The sequence below is a fragment of the Peromyscus maniculatus genome, chromosome 1 (genome assembly GCF_049852395.1).
Source record: "Peromyscus maniculatus bairdii isolate BWxNUB_F1_BW_parent chromosome 1, HU_Pman_BW_mat_3.1, whole genome shotgun sequence".
In the NCBI taxonomy this organism is placed as follows: Eukaryota; Metazoa; Chordata; class Mammalia; order Rodentia; family Cricetidae; genus Peromyscus; species Peromyscus maniculatus.
Genome location: NC_134852.1, coordinates 108,495,378 through 108,512,498, shown reverse-complemented (window position 1 = coordinate 108,512,498; position 17,121 = coordinate 108,495,378). Strand labels below are relative to the sequence as shown.

Here is a 17,121-nt window from a genome sequence, read left to right as displayed (position 1 = left end):
CATGACTTCCAGTTCTGGGTTGGCAGAGACAGCACAGCCACCCTGGTCCTTCAGAGACATTTATTCAGTGGTCACAGACTATATAAAAGGACATTATTTATGAGCAAACAAAAATGGAAAAGAGAAAAAGAACAGCTGTTTAGCACTTTTGTTAAAGGAAGAAAACTAAGGAACTTAATAAGCCAACAGCACGAAATCATTTAGCCCTAGTCATGACAAGTATACAAAAAACAAGCAGCATGCGGTTTATAAAGAATTCAGGGCCTGAGGACAGAAAAAAAATCAGAACTTGTCCTAAACTACTATCAAAATCTTGACTAAATCAACCTGTCAATCACTTTCCTTCCCATGTGCTTACTGACAATTCAGTATTTTCACAAATAAGACAACTACTGTATGCAAGTCTATGTTTAACAAAACCATCTCTATGCTCATGGACTTTACAAGACAGAATACTCAAGCTGGATATTTTAAAAAATAAAATAAACACTCCAATTATAATATAATTGCAACCTGTGTTCCACAGCCAATGCAAATCGGTAAGATGTAGAAATTTTACCAACAAATCCCAGATTACAAACCAGAAGTAGCTTCTCTCAGCTCACCTTCTCACACACACAGGGGCTCGGTATTTCTTTGACACCTTACTACCCAGTTCAGCTGAAGGCATTATGGCCGATCCTTAATAGACAAGACAGACAAGACAGCTCCAGCAGTTGCCATGTACCTACACAGCCCTCTTTTCTGTTTCTGCTTTGTTTTGTTTTTCTGAGACAAGGTTTCTCTGTGGAACCCTGACTTTCCTGGAACTCAATCTGTAAACCAGGCTGGCCTCGAACTCAGAGATCAGCACTTTAATCCAGAGTGCTGGAATTAAAGGCATATGCCATAATCTCCCACTTTTTTCTCACTTTCTTAAACCACAAAATGGAGATAATACTGATACTTCCCAGTACTGTTTGGAGTTTTTTTAAAAAAAATGGAGAAAAGTATTCTGAAAAGTAAAATGTTTTATTAGGTAAACAAGACTAAAGCCTTAAAAAGAAAGAAATCAAGCCTTTACCCCAGTGTGTTATCAATTCTTAGCAACAGATATCCAACAAAATCTATAAACCCATAACAATATCAGAACTACCTCACAGTAGTTAAACAGTGTAAGGGTTAAATCAAATAATATACAGGTAAGGGACTTAGAGAAGTCCCTAACAACATACACTTGTAACAACATTAGCACCTATTAATTCATTTAACCTTTCTTTCCCTCCATTTTCTGATCTATAAAACTGCGATAACAGTACTTAACTCAAAGTTATTAAAACAAGCTATTATACTTTAGGCTTAGAACAGTGGCTGTCTATGGCACATTTTATATTATATAGAATATTATAGGAGATCATATCAATATTAGCTTATCTTCTAGCTATCCTCATAACTTATATACAAAGAGTACTGAGTCTCAGTTACAGTTGATTTTTCCCCCACAATGACATTTAGCGTTATCTAGACATTTCCGATTAGGGTGACTTTGTGGGGTAAGGAGTGTATTAGCTTCTAGTAGACAGATGACAAGGGCACTGCTAAACATCTTATAACAGAACTGGGGTGATGGCTCACTGTGAAAAGAGCTTTCCACACCAGTACAAGGACCTAAGTTCAGATCCCCAACACCGAGGCAAGGGCCAGACATAGTGGCACAAACCTGTAACCCCAGAACTGGGTAAACATAGACAGAGAAACCCCTATGCTTTACTGGTTCTAGGTTCAGTGAAAGGCCTTGTCTCAAAAAATAAGATGGGTGAGGCTGGAGAGATAGTTCAGCCACTATGAGTACTTGTGGCTCTTGCGGAGGTTCCAGGTTCAATTCCCAGCACACACATATTCCCAGCACAACCATCCATAACCCCAATCCAGGGGTTCCAACAAAGACACACACACCTGGTAAACATACAGGCAAGCAAATAAAACACCGTAAGTTTTTGTTTGTCTGTTTTGGGGTTTTGGTTTTTTAATAAAAAGAAGGGAGAGCAATGGAGGAAGATAGCCGAAGTTGACCACGGGCCTCCACGTACACACACACAATAAGGACACCTATGCACACACAGAATCTACCACATACACACACACACAGAAACATACATACACGCACACGATTTTTATATTAGTAAGACTGTGCCACATTCACCCAACAGAGAATTCTATTAGCTGAAATAACAAATCCTGAGGCTGAGAAATGAATATAGTTAAACACAACTGTAAAACCCAGCACTCAGAAGACAGACGAATCATGAGTTCAAGGTCTATATATAAAATAAGTCAAACAGAAGTTCTATCTGCTGAACATCTGTGAACTGTTTTAACACATGAATCTTTCTTCTAGACCTTATTAAATGGGCATAAACATTTTAGAGCTGCCTTTACCAAAACTCAGAATGGGCATGAAATTTACAAAAGAACAGAGACCAGTGGGAAAACAGCTATTCTTTTCTCCTGTGCCAGGCTTTTGCTTTTTCCAGGAGCTAACACCAAGATGTGTCTCAGATACCTTGCGAATATTCTCTCTTCTCTTCCCCCTCCTCCTGTCTCCACCACTGCACAGGTTTAAAATCAAGATCTAGTTCCATCATCAAAGGGCAGGCACTAGTGGCCTCTTTTCCTCATATTCGGTGTTGCCCTTGAGCTGCAGTCTGGGCTGTGGACCAGAAAAGCTTCCCTACTTACCTTGCCCAGGGGTCGATTTCATGCGGAGCTACACCGACTGCTATTCCTTCTCAAGGTTAGGCAGATATTTTGCTTGAAAAGTTTAGCTTGGGTTGGACAATGTGAACTCATTTCCTTTTCCCAGCTTACAGGAATGAACTGGGCTCAGGGAGGGGCCAAAGGCAAGTTGTAACAGCTTACTTTGGACTTTCTCCCCAGGAAGTGGCTTTGAAGAGAAAAAAAAAAAAAAGACTGTGGGTATCTTAGGGAGAGAAAATATGGAGAATGGGCTTTAGAGAAAATATGGAGAATGGGCTTTAGAGAGTAATCAACCAACATAAACAGGTATTTCTCACATCTAGTTCATACCAGTATTTCAAGAACAAATGCCTCACTACAGGGGGGGGGGGGGGGCTATTAAGCAAGTGCTCATTATGTGCCAGCCACGGTCACAGCTTACTCAACTCAATATTCACAGCAGTTTCTGAGGTATATTTACCCGAATTTCAGAGATGAAGCCAGTGAGGGTTAGGGAGGTAGTTAACTTGCCTTAGGTCACGCATACAGTAAGTTGCAGGTGAAATGTATTCCTATACTTTTTAGGCACCAGAAAGGTAGGCTGCTGTGGTAATTAATTTCATGTGCCAACCTGACTGGCCACAGGCTGCCCAGATTAAACATTATATTACTGGTGTGTATGTGGGTGTTTCAAGATGACATTAACATCTGAATCACTGGGCTCAGCACAGTGCCCTCTGCACGGTGGATTGGCACTGTCCAATCCTTTCAGGGCCTGCAGGGAACAAAAGGTGAATGAAGGGGAACTCACCCCTTTTGTTTCCTGCCTGCCAGCCTGAAAGATGTGTCGTCTCTTCTTCTAGGTCTCAGAAAAGGATTTACATCAGCTGCCTTAATTCACAGGCCTTCAGACTCAGACATAAATGTCGGCTTTTCATACGTTTCTAGATTGAAAATAGCATCCACCATAATTGCAAGAGTCAAAGCCTTATAATAAAGATTTGAGACAGAACGTCCACTAATACATCTTTCAACTACTTTCCTGAACTATTGAAGGGGGTGTTTTATTTTTTCTGAGACATATCTCACTATGTATCCAGGATGGTCTAGAGTTTACTATGAAGCTCAGGCTGACCTCAAACTCACCAAAATCCTCCTGTCTCAGCCTCTTGAGTGCTTGGGACCATAGGTATACCTAGTGGAGTGTTTTTCATTTATTTATAATAAAATCTTTTGGTTTCTCTGGGAACTTTTTGTTGCTGTTGTTTCTGGAGACAGGGTCTCTCTGTATAGCCCTGGCTGTCCTGGAACTCACTATATAGACCAGACTGGCCTCAAATTCAGAAATGTTTGCCTGTTCTTCCCAGGTGCTGAGATTAAAGGTGTGTGCCACCACTCTTGATTTCCACTGGAAAATTTTTAATGCATAGTTTTAAGCAACAATCTGGCCTTACATAGGCTTATTTGAAGTTTCATTCTAATATTTCCTCATATATGGCTATCTAACATATAATTCTTATATACTTGTTTCTGATCATCTCCCAAATCCTTAAAATTTAATGTTACCAAAAATCTTAACCTTACTTATGCATTGATTCACTTAGGTCTGCCATGTGATCAAGGTTACAGAGTTATGAGAGCTACTTAGCCTCAGCTCTTCCCACTTTTAATGAGAATCTCTAACATCTTAAAGAAAAAGGAAAAAGCACTTTCTCCTGGGTTATTAGGATAAACTTAATGTGGGAAGTTTTAGTCTTTATAAAGATGATAGGATCTCTAGGGCTGGAGAGATGGCTCAGCCGTTAAAGGCTAGGCTCACAACCAAAAATATAAAAGATGATAGGATCTCAATACAGCGGGGGAAGGGAAATACAGCCTACATGCAGAGGTCAGAGGACAACTCAAGTCACTAGGCTTGGCAGCAAGCAACTTTACCTGCAGAGCCATACATGTATATGTATATGTATATGTATATGTATATGTATATGTATATGTATATGTATACATACATACCTGATGGGTTCTTAAAACCAACCTAGCACTTTAAATCTACAATTTAACAGTTATATTTAATAGTTTGAAACAACACTAACCTTGAGAAACTCACAGATCAAAAAAGATGAAAAGGCATGAACAACAATAAAACTAATTACAATAGGAGTTAGAATTTCAAGAACTGTATGTCTAGTATTCTGTTCCAATCCAAGATCCAAGCCAGGTCTGCTGCTCAGATCAAATGTCAAAATTCTTTCAGTACAGCACAGTGCCAATGCATGTAGTAATTTCTATAATGAGGCACACTTCCATGAGAGATAAAAAAGTAAGCCGGACAGTAGTGGCACACACCTTTAATCCCAGCACATCGGAGGCAGAAGCAGGCAGATCTCTGTGAGTTTGAGGCGAGCCTGGTCTATAGGCCACATAGAGAAACCCTGGGGGGGGGGGCGGGTGGATAAGGGGACAAAGGGGGAAAGAAGTGAAGTGACGGGGAAAAGCAAAGTTCCCTGACATGACTGGGAAGTGCCCATGTTTTTGCAGAAGTTAAAATACAGTATTTTGTTTATGTCTAAAGCAGTTTAGAAACTCTATTGTGATCCATAAATGCTTGTGGGTGAAATTCTTAACCTTCTCTCCTAAAGTTGAAAAACAGCTTGACACTTTTAGGATGAAATCTACCTTAGATGGTGTTCTGTTTTGGTGGTGCTGTTTTGTTTTGCTTTATTCTGCTGTTTTGCAGTACTGGGAATTGAACTCAGGAACTTACACATGCTAAACAAGTGCTCTGAGCTATATCCCCAGCCCTGTTGTGTTTTAATAGAACTTGTTGTTCATTCCTAATAGAAGTCTCAAGGCACACAGGCCACATGGTGCTGAAAGACAGTTTCTCTACAAGAACTGTCCAAGGAAAGAAATCCAAGAATTGCTACTGTCAACCAGAATTCTAGCCGTTATATGAGAGAATTTCTGTATGGCCTTGAGTTATTCATCTACAAAACAGTAGTAAAACTACATAATCAGTGAGTGTCTTTATTATTAAGTTGAGGGGGGAAAACATGAAAAAATAAATTTAGGTAAAACAATCTGTGCCAAGACAAGGATGATCTGAGGTTCTAGAACTAAACTTCTTGATCTCTACATTGCATGATACTTTCAGCTGGAGGCAGAATGGAAAAGTCTCAAGCAATGGCCTGCTTCACAAGCATCAGTTCATCTGTCTGAGCCTGTGTTCTCATGTGAGAAGCCAGTGATCAGAAGCCATGGTGGTATGAACTTTCATATTCAGGACAGAGACAAAATTCCCAGCCATGAAAATGACCACCAATCACAGTACAGTTCTCTGTGGAGAATGTAAACAGATGCTGGGAACAATGTGGTAAGTATCCTACAAAAAGCAATCCCAACATACGGTAAAGGCTGTGCCAAATGCCTAATTGGGAGTTTCAAAATTCTCCACACAATAATTGAAGGACTAGCCTTTAATAGACTATGCTGGAGATAGGGAAAGACCTAAAGAGTTTTCTGATCCTTTGCATTCCTCTCTCTTTTGTACTCCCAGGGCATCATGGTTATACTTGTCTTCTCTTTTCAGGGCTCTTTTTCTTAAATTATAGGAAAAGAGGGTTAAACTGTCAAGGAAAAGAGCCAGGTATATCTGCAGGTAAGTACCTAGAGCCACACCAGAGAAAACATCTAAACAGAGTAGGAGTATATACAGTAGGCAGCCACTGGCCTCTAGGATCCACAGATGACTAACCCTCAAAACAGAAGTCAGGAACCTAGTGTGGATATTTACTAGCTCCCGACACCCACACTGCTCTATCTACCCCAGTCACTGGAGAAGGAGGGATTATCAGCTGAGCTGCCTGCGCCTCTACTAGAAGACCTTGAGCCATTCACTCAGAGCCTGAACAATTTCAAAAACAAACTGCCAATTCAAACTGTAAATGAATGTATCTGACAAGACTAAATTTTATCAAGTACTAATTTTGCTACTCCAGCATAAACTATCTTTAAATTTTTAATTAGCATGTATCCAAAAGTCTCAACGATATATGAATGAAAATAGCAAATATTTTACACCCAGTAAGCACTTAGTGTGGGAAGAAGTGCAGTGCAGTACCTCATTTCCACCTTTAATCTTCACAGCAATTCCCAGGTTACAAACTCAACAAACTTCTCCAAGTTACACAGATAAACAGAAGACATGGAATTTCTCCTAGCTCTACTGATTCTAAGTCCAATCCTCCTTCCACCAAACTAGTATTTTCTAGGCTTCTAATGAAGAGGCCTAACTTCACATTAGTGCAGCCATGACAGACTACAGACTAACAATACTGGGATTAGGCCTCACCATTACAATAACCAGGAAAAGCTACAAACTCTACCCTGCAGAGGACCAATCAGAATTGAGACAAACAAGTACTAAATGCTCTAGGACATAAAGGATAGCTTGTATCACTTGTATATAGGTTGCCAATTTCCTCCCAACAACGCCAGTACCAATCCCTGTTTGACAAGAATTCTGTTGCCCCACTCCTGGCCAATCAGGAGTTCAACCCCCATCTGAATCCAGAATCCCCCTATACCCCCAACCTTTACTCCTTAAAAACCCTACCTCCACTAATCTCAAGGCTCTACCTGATCCAACCGCTCTGTTAGAACAGATGGAGAGCCCAAGTGCAAGCTTGCAATAAAGGCTCTTTGCTTTTGCATAAGAACTCAGACTCCTGATGGTCTGGGGTGGGGGTTCTCATGATGCTGGCATAACATTATTCCAGACAGAATGTTTACCTGGAAAGTAAGAAAACAGAAGGGGGAAGGGATAACATCTTAGTTTTACTCAGCTGTTTTCTATAGTAAAGGAAATAACAGTAAGCACCAGAGCCATAAAAAATAAGAGATCTCAGCTGGGGGCAGTGGTGGTACACACCTTTAATCCCATTAATCCCAGCAGAGCTAGGTGTATCTCTGAGTTCAAGAACAGCCTGGTCTATAGAGCTAGTTTCAGGACAGCCAGGGTGCTACAGAGAAAGCCTGTCTCAAACCTCCACCCCCCAAAAAAAGAAAAGAAAAAAGAGATCTAAACAGTTAAAAGCAAGTGTCAACTGAATTCCTCCCTCTTTTGCCCTCCCCTCCCCTACTCCACCTGGAAGGCCTGTTCCATGTCCTCTGTCTTTCCAAGAAGGTCTTTATCCCTCAAGACCTAGATTCCCTGAAGAAGCTGTATCACTTTAGGGGCAGGAGATACATCCATTGGCAACTAATGCCTGTATCAACAAACACTGTTTAAAATACATTTTTTAAAAGTTTAGGTTTCTTAGGAGTCATCTAGGTGCATTGTTCTATTACTGTATCTTCAAAAATACAGAAAAGAGGGTACCCGGACATCCTTTAGGCTCTTTGCCCATGGCATCAAAAAACCAATCCCTTTCTCCTGAGAACTTGAAGACTGTTAGTCACTACAGCAATCCATTTCCAAGCTTTTTTTTAAAGCCTCAAACTTTCTTTCTAATCAGATCTTACAATAACCTCAACATTTAAACAAGCAAAAGTAGAACTACTGTGTCAGAAATGGAGATGGGTAAGTCCACTTCCCCAGCTTCTTCCCACTTCCCAAATTTACCCAGTAACCTGTGAGAGTCTACTGCAAAGCCCTGGCGCTCTAGCTTAATGTCCTGAAGTCAGAGAGAGAATGTGACTTAGACTCACACTGTGAATCAATGCCAAACTGCAATGCAAACCCACACTGACTTCAAGGTCAGTCAGTCTCCATCTCCTCACACTTCTCCTTTAGGATGATCAGAAGATGATGAATGAAACCAGTTTTTAAAAATACCAATTACTGAAGAAAAGTACAGTTCCCTCAGCTAATTTTCTCTACAGTCAAAAAAAGGTTAAAATACTCGTACAAATTATTTCACCAGACAGTACCAAAGAGCAAAGAAATCCTTGGTACTCCCAACTCTCACTAGTGTCCTGTTTGTTGTTTGTAGAAAGAGGCATAACTGTGTTATTAACTAAGAAAGATCCTTAGTAGATAAATGAGACCCAGGAGGCTTCTGAAGGAGTCCCTGCTCCTTTCATCCCCAGAAACCATCTCTTAAAGACATATGGGAATTCTCTTCATATCTACCAAGCCTAGAAAATGGAACAGAATTGGTACTTGCTTATAAAGGCTCACTCCTTCATAAATGTTGTAGATAGCCTGGGTCTCAATGTCAAAAGGAATTCTTCACCCACCCAGAAAAGGTTGGCCTGTGTGACTACAATAAAAACGAAGTGATGGCATGCCACTGCCAAAGCTAGATGATAACAGGCACTGGGCTTCTGTCTCGATTGTTCTCTTCTCTTTCAGATCCCTTCCTTAGGGAAACCAGCTTCATTTACTATCATCTCATTCCTTTTCATGGTGAATCTTTTGCAACTCTGGATACAAATCCAAATTCATCTTTCCTTTAACTTCTTTTGAAGTTTGCTTCTAATTCAAGTTTGCAGATTAGAAATGTATTTACCCATGCTTCCTCCCAAAGTCATGCTAAAATGACAGCTTAAAATATACATAAGGTAAAAACCTCAATGATGACAACATCAGACAGTAAGGGACGTCAGCAAATATTTAGAGTACAGATAATAAATGGAGGAGTTATGACTCAAGAACAATTGAAGTTATAGTCTAGAATATTATCAGGTCTCTAAGCTGCAGAGTCTCTCCCTGCACAGACAATGGGAATACGTAACCTAGAATCACTACATTAAAACACATGAAGAAAAAGGCCTAGAAAACAGAAGGAAAGGGCCTAGAAAGTAGAAAGCATTTGTTCAAACTCACAGAGTGAGCCCAGATGTTATTTTTCTTACCTTTCTATACAACATTACTTAGTCCTCTTAAGAGACTGCAGACTGAATCAATAACCCATGCCACAAAACAAGGGGGCAGAGCTGTGTCTCAAGGCCTACCTTTTAACAACCAGTTTCACAAAGGTGCTTAACATCTGGACTCTTTGGTGAGAACTCAAGCTGCTGGGATAAGAGCCCCGTGTTCCAACTGTCTGATGATTCTACAGCACTGAAAATGCAGGTTATTGACACCTGACTGAGAGAGAGAGAGAGAGAGAGAGAGAGAGAGAGAGAGAGAGAGAGAGAGAGAGAGAGAGAGAGAGAGAGAAGGTTTAGGGGCAAAACAGAATTACATACTATTTCAAGTCAAAGTTGAGCTCATCTACCTTGCCCTTGGTAGTGAGAAGCAGCTTTTCATCTTTGTAGAACAGAACATGCTCAAAGGTTAGCAGTGTTATATCTGCTAATCAGCTAAACAATCATTTCAAAATGCCAAATTATAGGATCGCCCACAATTCCAATTAGGACATTATAAATATTCCAGGGCAATTTCTTAATATGGCTATTAAGTGTGTGCTGTGCCTATGTGTCCCTCCATTCCAACTTGCTCCCATTTGAACTCCTGTCTATCACTGCATTAAATAAAACTATACACTCAATTTCTGTATTTGTGGTATCCATGGGAAGAAGGCTGGATTGGGAATCACAAGGAAAGTTCTAATTACAGTTCAAGCATGGAGTCAGCAAACTCAGTTTATCCGTTATGATGTTGTAAATCACTTTTATCTTTCTGGGCTTCAGTGACATCATATGTAAAAGGGATATAACATTCATGTCAGAGACCATTGTGAATATTAAATGAAAATATTTATTGGGAGCTTACCAGCAATAAGGCTCTCAGCATATGGTATTTCCTCATTATTGAGCTCCTGGTACACAGTAGTACCTCTAACCTTAGAAGGATTGATGGTTGTAAGAAAATGTTTAGGGGCAGACAGGGTATGAGAATGATTACAAGAGAGTGGAGTAAAAACACACAGTACAATAAATGCTGTCACTTAAGAGGAAACGTCCCTTCTGTTAGTGGAGAAATTAACCCAGGGAGCTCAAAAGAGAAGCTCTTATTCTATGGTAAGAAGCTTTGGCTTTCTCTTCCTCTTTGGGGACAAGACTTGACTTGATGGGCTTTGGTGCAACCAGGTTTGAGGAAGGTGCTTCACTTCCTGGGGCCTTACAAAACTCAACCTCAAAAGGGAACACAAGTGTACACAGAAACAGTTAAAAAGTAAATAAATAAAATGAGTAAATAAAAAAACAAAGCAGGCAATGAACTTGAAAGCAAACTAAACAGTGCGCAAAAGCGAGGCAAAGGATCTGTAGAACATCTCTGTTACCATGGTAACAGAGGAAGTAAGCAAGAGCATTATCTAATTATCTGAGTTCTCAAGGCCAAAGAGAACATCCAGTTATCATTTATATACATAAGAAGAATGAAGCCAGAGAGGGCACTGAGCAGAGAAGAACGGACCTGAAACAATAGGACACTTCACAGTTCAGATAGGCTCTTTTTCATCTTGAATTTTTGGAAGATTATTCAATAAAAGAAGTATTATTTTTCCTAACGAAACTTTTTCTGTGAGAAGTGGTGATGGTGGTAGTGGCGGCTATAAAGCACTTGCCAGACTACCCACGGGATCAACCCTGAAGCTATACCCTCTCCTTTGAGACTGATCTTACTAAATTGCCCAGACTGGCTTGAAACTCCTAAGGTCCATCAAACCTCTTGCCTCAGCCTCCTGAGTAGGTGGGACTATAAGTATGCATCACTTTGCCCAGATAAAATTTTTTTCTTAATCATTTAAGAGTGTGTGTGTGTGTGTGTGTGTGTGTGTGTGTGTGTGTACACATATGCCACAGCCTGCATTAGAGATCAGAGAACAACTTTCAGGAATTAATTCTCTCTTCCACCTAGTTGAGACGGTTTCTCTTCTTTCTATTGCTAAAGTGTATACTCCATGCTAGCTGGCCCATGAGCTTCCAGTTGATCCTCCTGTTTCTACCTCCCATCTTGAAACAGGAGTGCTGGAATTACAGATGGTACCTATCTTCTTACATGAGATCCAGGATCCAGAAATGAACTCAGGTCATCAGGCTTAGTTAGATATGATTCCACTGAGCCGTCTTCCTGGCCCCTAGCTAAGATCTTTAAAGTGTATGTTTGTGATGTTTATGCTAGTTATCATTGTAGATTTTCTGGAGTAAATAATGCTTTCCTTTCTGGTACCATAGTTTATATTAATAGATGATAGAGACAGATAGATTAGATAGGCTACATACATACATACATACATACATACATACATACATACATACATAGAGATAGAGGATAGACAGGCAGACAGATATAGATGATAGATAGATTAGATAGGCTACATACATACATACATACATAGAGATAGATGATAGACAAGCAGACCGATACAGAAGATAGTAGATAGATAGATAGATAGATAGATAGATAGATAGATAGATAGATAGATAGATAGATAGATAGATAGATAGATAGAGATAGAGATGATAGAGATAGATGATAGACAGACAGTTCACCCTAAGGAGCAAAGAATGTAGCTCAGTTGGCAGTGACTGCCTAGAATTACAAAGCTCAACATTCCATAAACTAATTGGTGGTACATGCCTGTAATCCTAACGCTAGAGAGATTGAGACAGAAGAATCAGTGAGATAGAGGCCAGCCTGAGCTATATGAGATCCTGTCTCCAAATAAACAAAAATTCATGGTGAAGACTTACGCTTCCCCAGGTAAATAGTGTGGACTAGTGTACTTAACAGCTTTTGTCAACTTGACACAGCTAGAGTTATCTGGAAAGAGGAGACCTCAATTGAGAAAATGCCTCCATCAACCTGGACTGTAGGCCAGTCTGTGGGATATTTTCTTGATTAATGATTGATGGGACAGATCACTGTGAACAGTGCCATCCCTGGGACAAGTGGCCCTGGATACTATAAGAAAGGAAGCTCAGCCAGGTGGTGGTGGTGAATGCCTTTATACCACACTCAGGAAGAGGCAAGGCAGGTAGATCTCTGAATTTTCAGACAGCCAGGACTACACAGAGAAACCCTGTATTGAAAAACAAAAGCAAAAACAAAAACAAAGAGAGGAAGGAAGGAAGGAAGGAAGGAAGGAAGGAAGGAAGGAAGGAAGGAAGGAAGGAAGGAAGGAAGGAAGGAAGGAAGGAAGGAAGGAACGAAGGAACGAAGGAAGGAACGAAGGAAGGAACGAAGGAAGGAACGAAGGAAGGAACGAAGGAACAAAGGAACAAAGGAAGGAACGAAGGAGAAGGGAAGGGGGAAAGAAAAAGAAAAGGAAAAAAGGAGAGGAAAGGAAAGGAAAAAAGAGGAAGGAAGCAAACTGAGAAAGCTGTGGAGAGCAAGCCAGTAAGAATTCCTTGATGGCCTCTGCTTCAGCTCCTGCCTCCAGTTTCCTGCCTTGACTTCCCTTCGTGATGGACTGTAAACTGTAAAATGAAATAAACCATTTTCTGCCAAGTAGTTCTTGGTCATGGTGTTTACACAGCACTAAATATCAACCTAGAACAATTAGGCAACTGTCAATATTCTCATCCTAAATGCACTACTCTTTTAAGTCTTTGACTCGTCAATGTATTAATCATCCAATAAAAAATACTATGTATCAACCTCTATCCTGAGAAGAGCAAACACAAATTTGAACCAGACAAAATTCCTGACTTCACAAGTGCCCATTCTGGTAAGATTCATAGGCAAGCAGTCATAACAAAATGGATTCAGGAACTGGAAAAGCATTTGCTGGTCTTCTAAATGATCCAAGTTCAGTTCCCAACAGCCATGTGGAATGGCTCATAACTGCCTATAACTCTAGGTGCAGGTGAATCCAATACCCTCTTCTGGCCATCTCTGGCACCCATACACACATGGCATATACTCACACAAGCATATACACAAAATTTTTTAAATTAGTCCTAAGAAGTGGTTCAAATCCCGCATTTACCCTTTACAAACTAAAGTAAATAATTGCTTTTATTTAAATTCCAGACTCCTCATTTGTGAAACTGAATCAATATGACATGAATATGATCAATCTAACTTAAAATGTTATTTGTAAGTAATTGAGGGAATAATATATTTAAATCACCCATGAGAATGTCAACTCCAAAGGCTGGAGATCTAACTAATAAGTATAAGACTCCATGTTTGATGCCCCACCATACATACATACCCCCCAAAAGTCTGATCCATAATGTGTAGTACATACATATTTACTCAACTGATGGCTTACATGAGACTATCTTGGGAAGGGAGAAGAGAAGAACAGCATCTCAGCATTGTGTTTTCTCATCATCAAGGACCCTCCAAGGAAAAGTTGTTTGCCTGAAAGTGAGATTTCATGTTCTGAAGCTCTCACGCATTAGAACCACAAACTCTTCCCTAGGGTTAACAAACAGAAAGAGGAACCTGGCAGGTCACATACAGTGACTATGAATGAAGTAAAGAGCTATATGGCCTAGCTAGGATAGCAATGGAAAATGGCCATCAGAATTAAGCCAAAAACCCAAGACCCCAAACCCTGTATTTCTTCAGGTTGAAGACTATGAAAGCCTGATTAAACACAAATATCTATGCAACATGGAGGGTGAGAGATTAGGGCCCCACTAGGATTAATGAAACCCTCAGGTCCTAGATGTTCTCTACTTCAGACATAACTTCCAAAAAAAAACAAAAACAATAAAAATATACCAGCATATCCACTGTGGGACAGGTATTTGACAAAGGACATAGATATGGTTCCAACTTTTTTTTTTTTAAAGATTTATTTATTTATTATGTACACAGATACAGAAGAGGGCACCAGATCTCATTACAGATGGTTGTGAGCCACCATGTGGGTGCTGGGAATTGAACTCAGGACCTCTGGAAGAGCAGTTGGTACTCTTAACCTCTGAGCCATCTCTCCAGCCCTGGTTCCAACTTTTGAGACATTTACAGTCACAATGCTTTTCATTTGATTTCATTTCAATTCACAAAGATTTCTCCACTAAAGTCCTGACATGAGCTCTTCAGTGAGCCACAGACAGAAATAACACAAAGAAGCAATACTTTTCCCTTTTCTATTCTCCTTCCCAAGTTTATCAGCTCCTAAAATAATGCTCCCTCTTTCTCAATCCATGTACCATAAAACCTATCATTACAGTTGAGTGTATTTGTTCACACCATAATCCCAGGATTTGGGAGGTAGAGTCATTGTGAATTTAAAGCCAACTTCAGCTACATAGTGAGTTCAAGCCAATGTGAGCTACAAATTCTCCCACCCCAACCCACCCTACTCCAAAGGAAAACATTATCTAATGGCCCTTCTCACAGAACAAGAGCCCTGACTATAGGCCACTAGAGTTTAGAATAGAAACCTAACAGCCAAACGCATCCTTACTCCTTGTACTGCCACTCCAGAACTATGCTCAACAAAATTATAGGAGTGCAGTGGTTATCAGTGATAAAATGCTTGAATAGCATGGACAAGGTCTTGGCTTTGATCCTCAGCACTGTAAAAACTAATCAAAGGTCAGGGAGACAGCTCAGGAGACAAAGTCACTCAGCATGCATACCTGACAGCCTGAGTTTGGTAAAAGCTGGATGTTGAGGCAGGCATTTATAACCCCAGCACTCCTACAGCAAAATAGGAGAATCATCCAGAAACTTAGAGGCTAGCTAGCCCAGTGTATGGCAATACAGCCGTAAAAACAAGGGGCCTTCTTTCAAACAAGATAGAGGCTGAAAATCAGCTCCACAAGTCATCTTATCTCTCTGAATTCAATGCACATGCACTCCTACCCCCCAAAAAATAACACAAATAAACAATATAAAACCATAGAAAAACAAATACTTTAAGATTTTAAAAGAGTAATTCTGAGAAAACAGAACTGTCTCCTAAGACGTTCTCCAATACTACCACATGCCAGGTATCATTTTAAATGCTTTTTTATAGATTTAATAAAATATTACTCCCAAAATATGGTATTTTTGTCATTTGAGAAGACAGCATAATCAAGAAGGTCAGACAAACCTTTCTTTATCTTCTTCTAAGATCCTAATTCAAGAAGTAATCCCCACATAGAATTCCCAAAGGAAAGAACCTCTTCATCTCTGAAGACACATGGATATAAAGAAGAACCCAAACAAATAATCTTTGCAAAGTTTCCCCTAATTCACTTCTATTAGATCATATACTTTGTCCAATAATTCGCCCTTACTCACCTCTTCAACAAACCTAAATATAAAAATATACAAGTGTAGCCGGGCGGTGGTGGCGCACGCCTTTAATCCCAGCACTCGGGAGGCAGAGGCAGGTGGATCTCTGTGAGTTTGAGGCCAGCCTGGGCTACCAAGTGAGTTCCAGGAAAGACGCAAAGCTACACAAGAGAAACCCTGTCTCAAAAAACAAAACAAAACAAAACAAAAAAAACAAAAAAAAAAATATACAAGTGTACCTATTTTGAGGGATCTTCATTTCCTTCTAATGGTTCATATCACCTAAAACTTGTACTAAAGTCTATATGATTTTCTTGTATTGATCTGCCTTTTTTTATGGAAGCTTCTCTATGAACCCAGCAATAGGAAGAAAATACATTGCTTTTCCCTACATTTACTCATGTCCTAAAAATGATCTTATAAGACAGGTACTATTGTTCAAAGAGAACTTGGAGGAAAAACCAAGTTCGAAAAAAATTAGGAGACATTCTCAAAATCAGACAGTAAATGGGGAGCAAGTTGAAATGTATTAACAAACTGACCACCTCCACTTCACACTGTAATGCAGTAACAGCCTTGTGGGGCAGTTTCAAGAGGGAGCAGCATACTCCCATTTTACAATTGAGGAAACTGGGAAAGAAGTAATACTACTGCCTCAAACAAATCAGTAAGCGGCAGAACTATGACTTACATGCAGACAGATCTTCAAATCTGTGCTCTTTCTGCTCTCGCTCACATATCCTCTTATACCATGCCTTGAAGGAGTCTAGTAGAAATGTACTCAACAAGGAGGCACAAGTACCAAAATGTGGTCTTAAGCCCAACTTCTTATGTAACAGTAAGTCAATAGTTTTTCTTCTCTTAGCCCTAGTTTTTTCATCCATAAAATTAATGTTTGATTAGTTAGCCCCCAAAGTCTGGAAATCTAAGTTTTAATTAGTACCAATAAGTTTACAAGAAGCAGTTTATTTGGTTTCCTTTCCACATAAAGTTACATTCTAAAAGGAAAATAACAATAGTAATTTTACTTACAGTATAAAGTGATGTGCTCAGCACTACATTTTACTATTACTACAGGAAATTACCCACTTAATTGCATGCCTTTTTTTCCTCTCCCAACATCCTAATGGCCATATTCTGTTTATAGAAAGAGAGTTTAAAGCTGAATGAGAGAAAGAGGCCAGGATGAAAATCTGATCTCATGCCTCCAAAATCTTGAGTTCAGCCTTACCCCTATTATATTCTGTCTCCTTCATCAAACAAGTCCT

At 39.8% G+C, this 17,121-nt stretch overlaps 1 protein-coding gene across 6 annotated transcripts in view; it reads right to left on the bottom strand.

Annotated features, from left to right (window-relative positions):
• Pak1 (p21 (RAC1) activated kinase 1) overlaps positions 1-17,121 on the bottom strand; it is a 114,884-nt gene that overhangs the window by 78,390 nt on the left and 19,373 nt on the right. Inside the window, exon 2 of one of the 6 annotated variants that reach the window (XM_076547524.1) lies at positions 9,673-9,808. The exons of 3 other annotated variants lie outside the window; for them this stretch is intronic. The gene's annotated coding sequence lies outside the window, so the exon portion shown is untranslated. Of the gene's footprint in view, positions 1-2,718; positions 2,861-9,672; positions 9,809-17,121 lie in introns of those variants that run through there. 2 more of the 6 variants (XM_076547529.1, XM_076547519.1) reach the window with 2 other exon arrangements.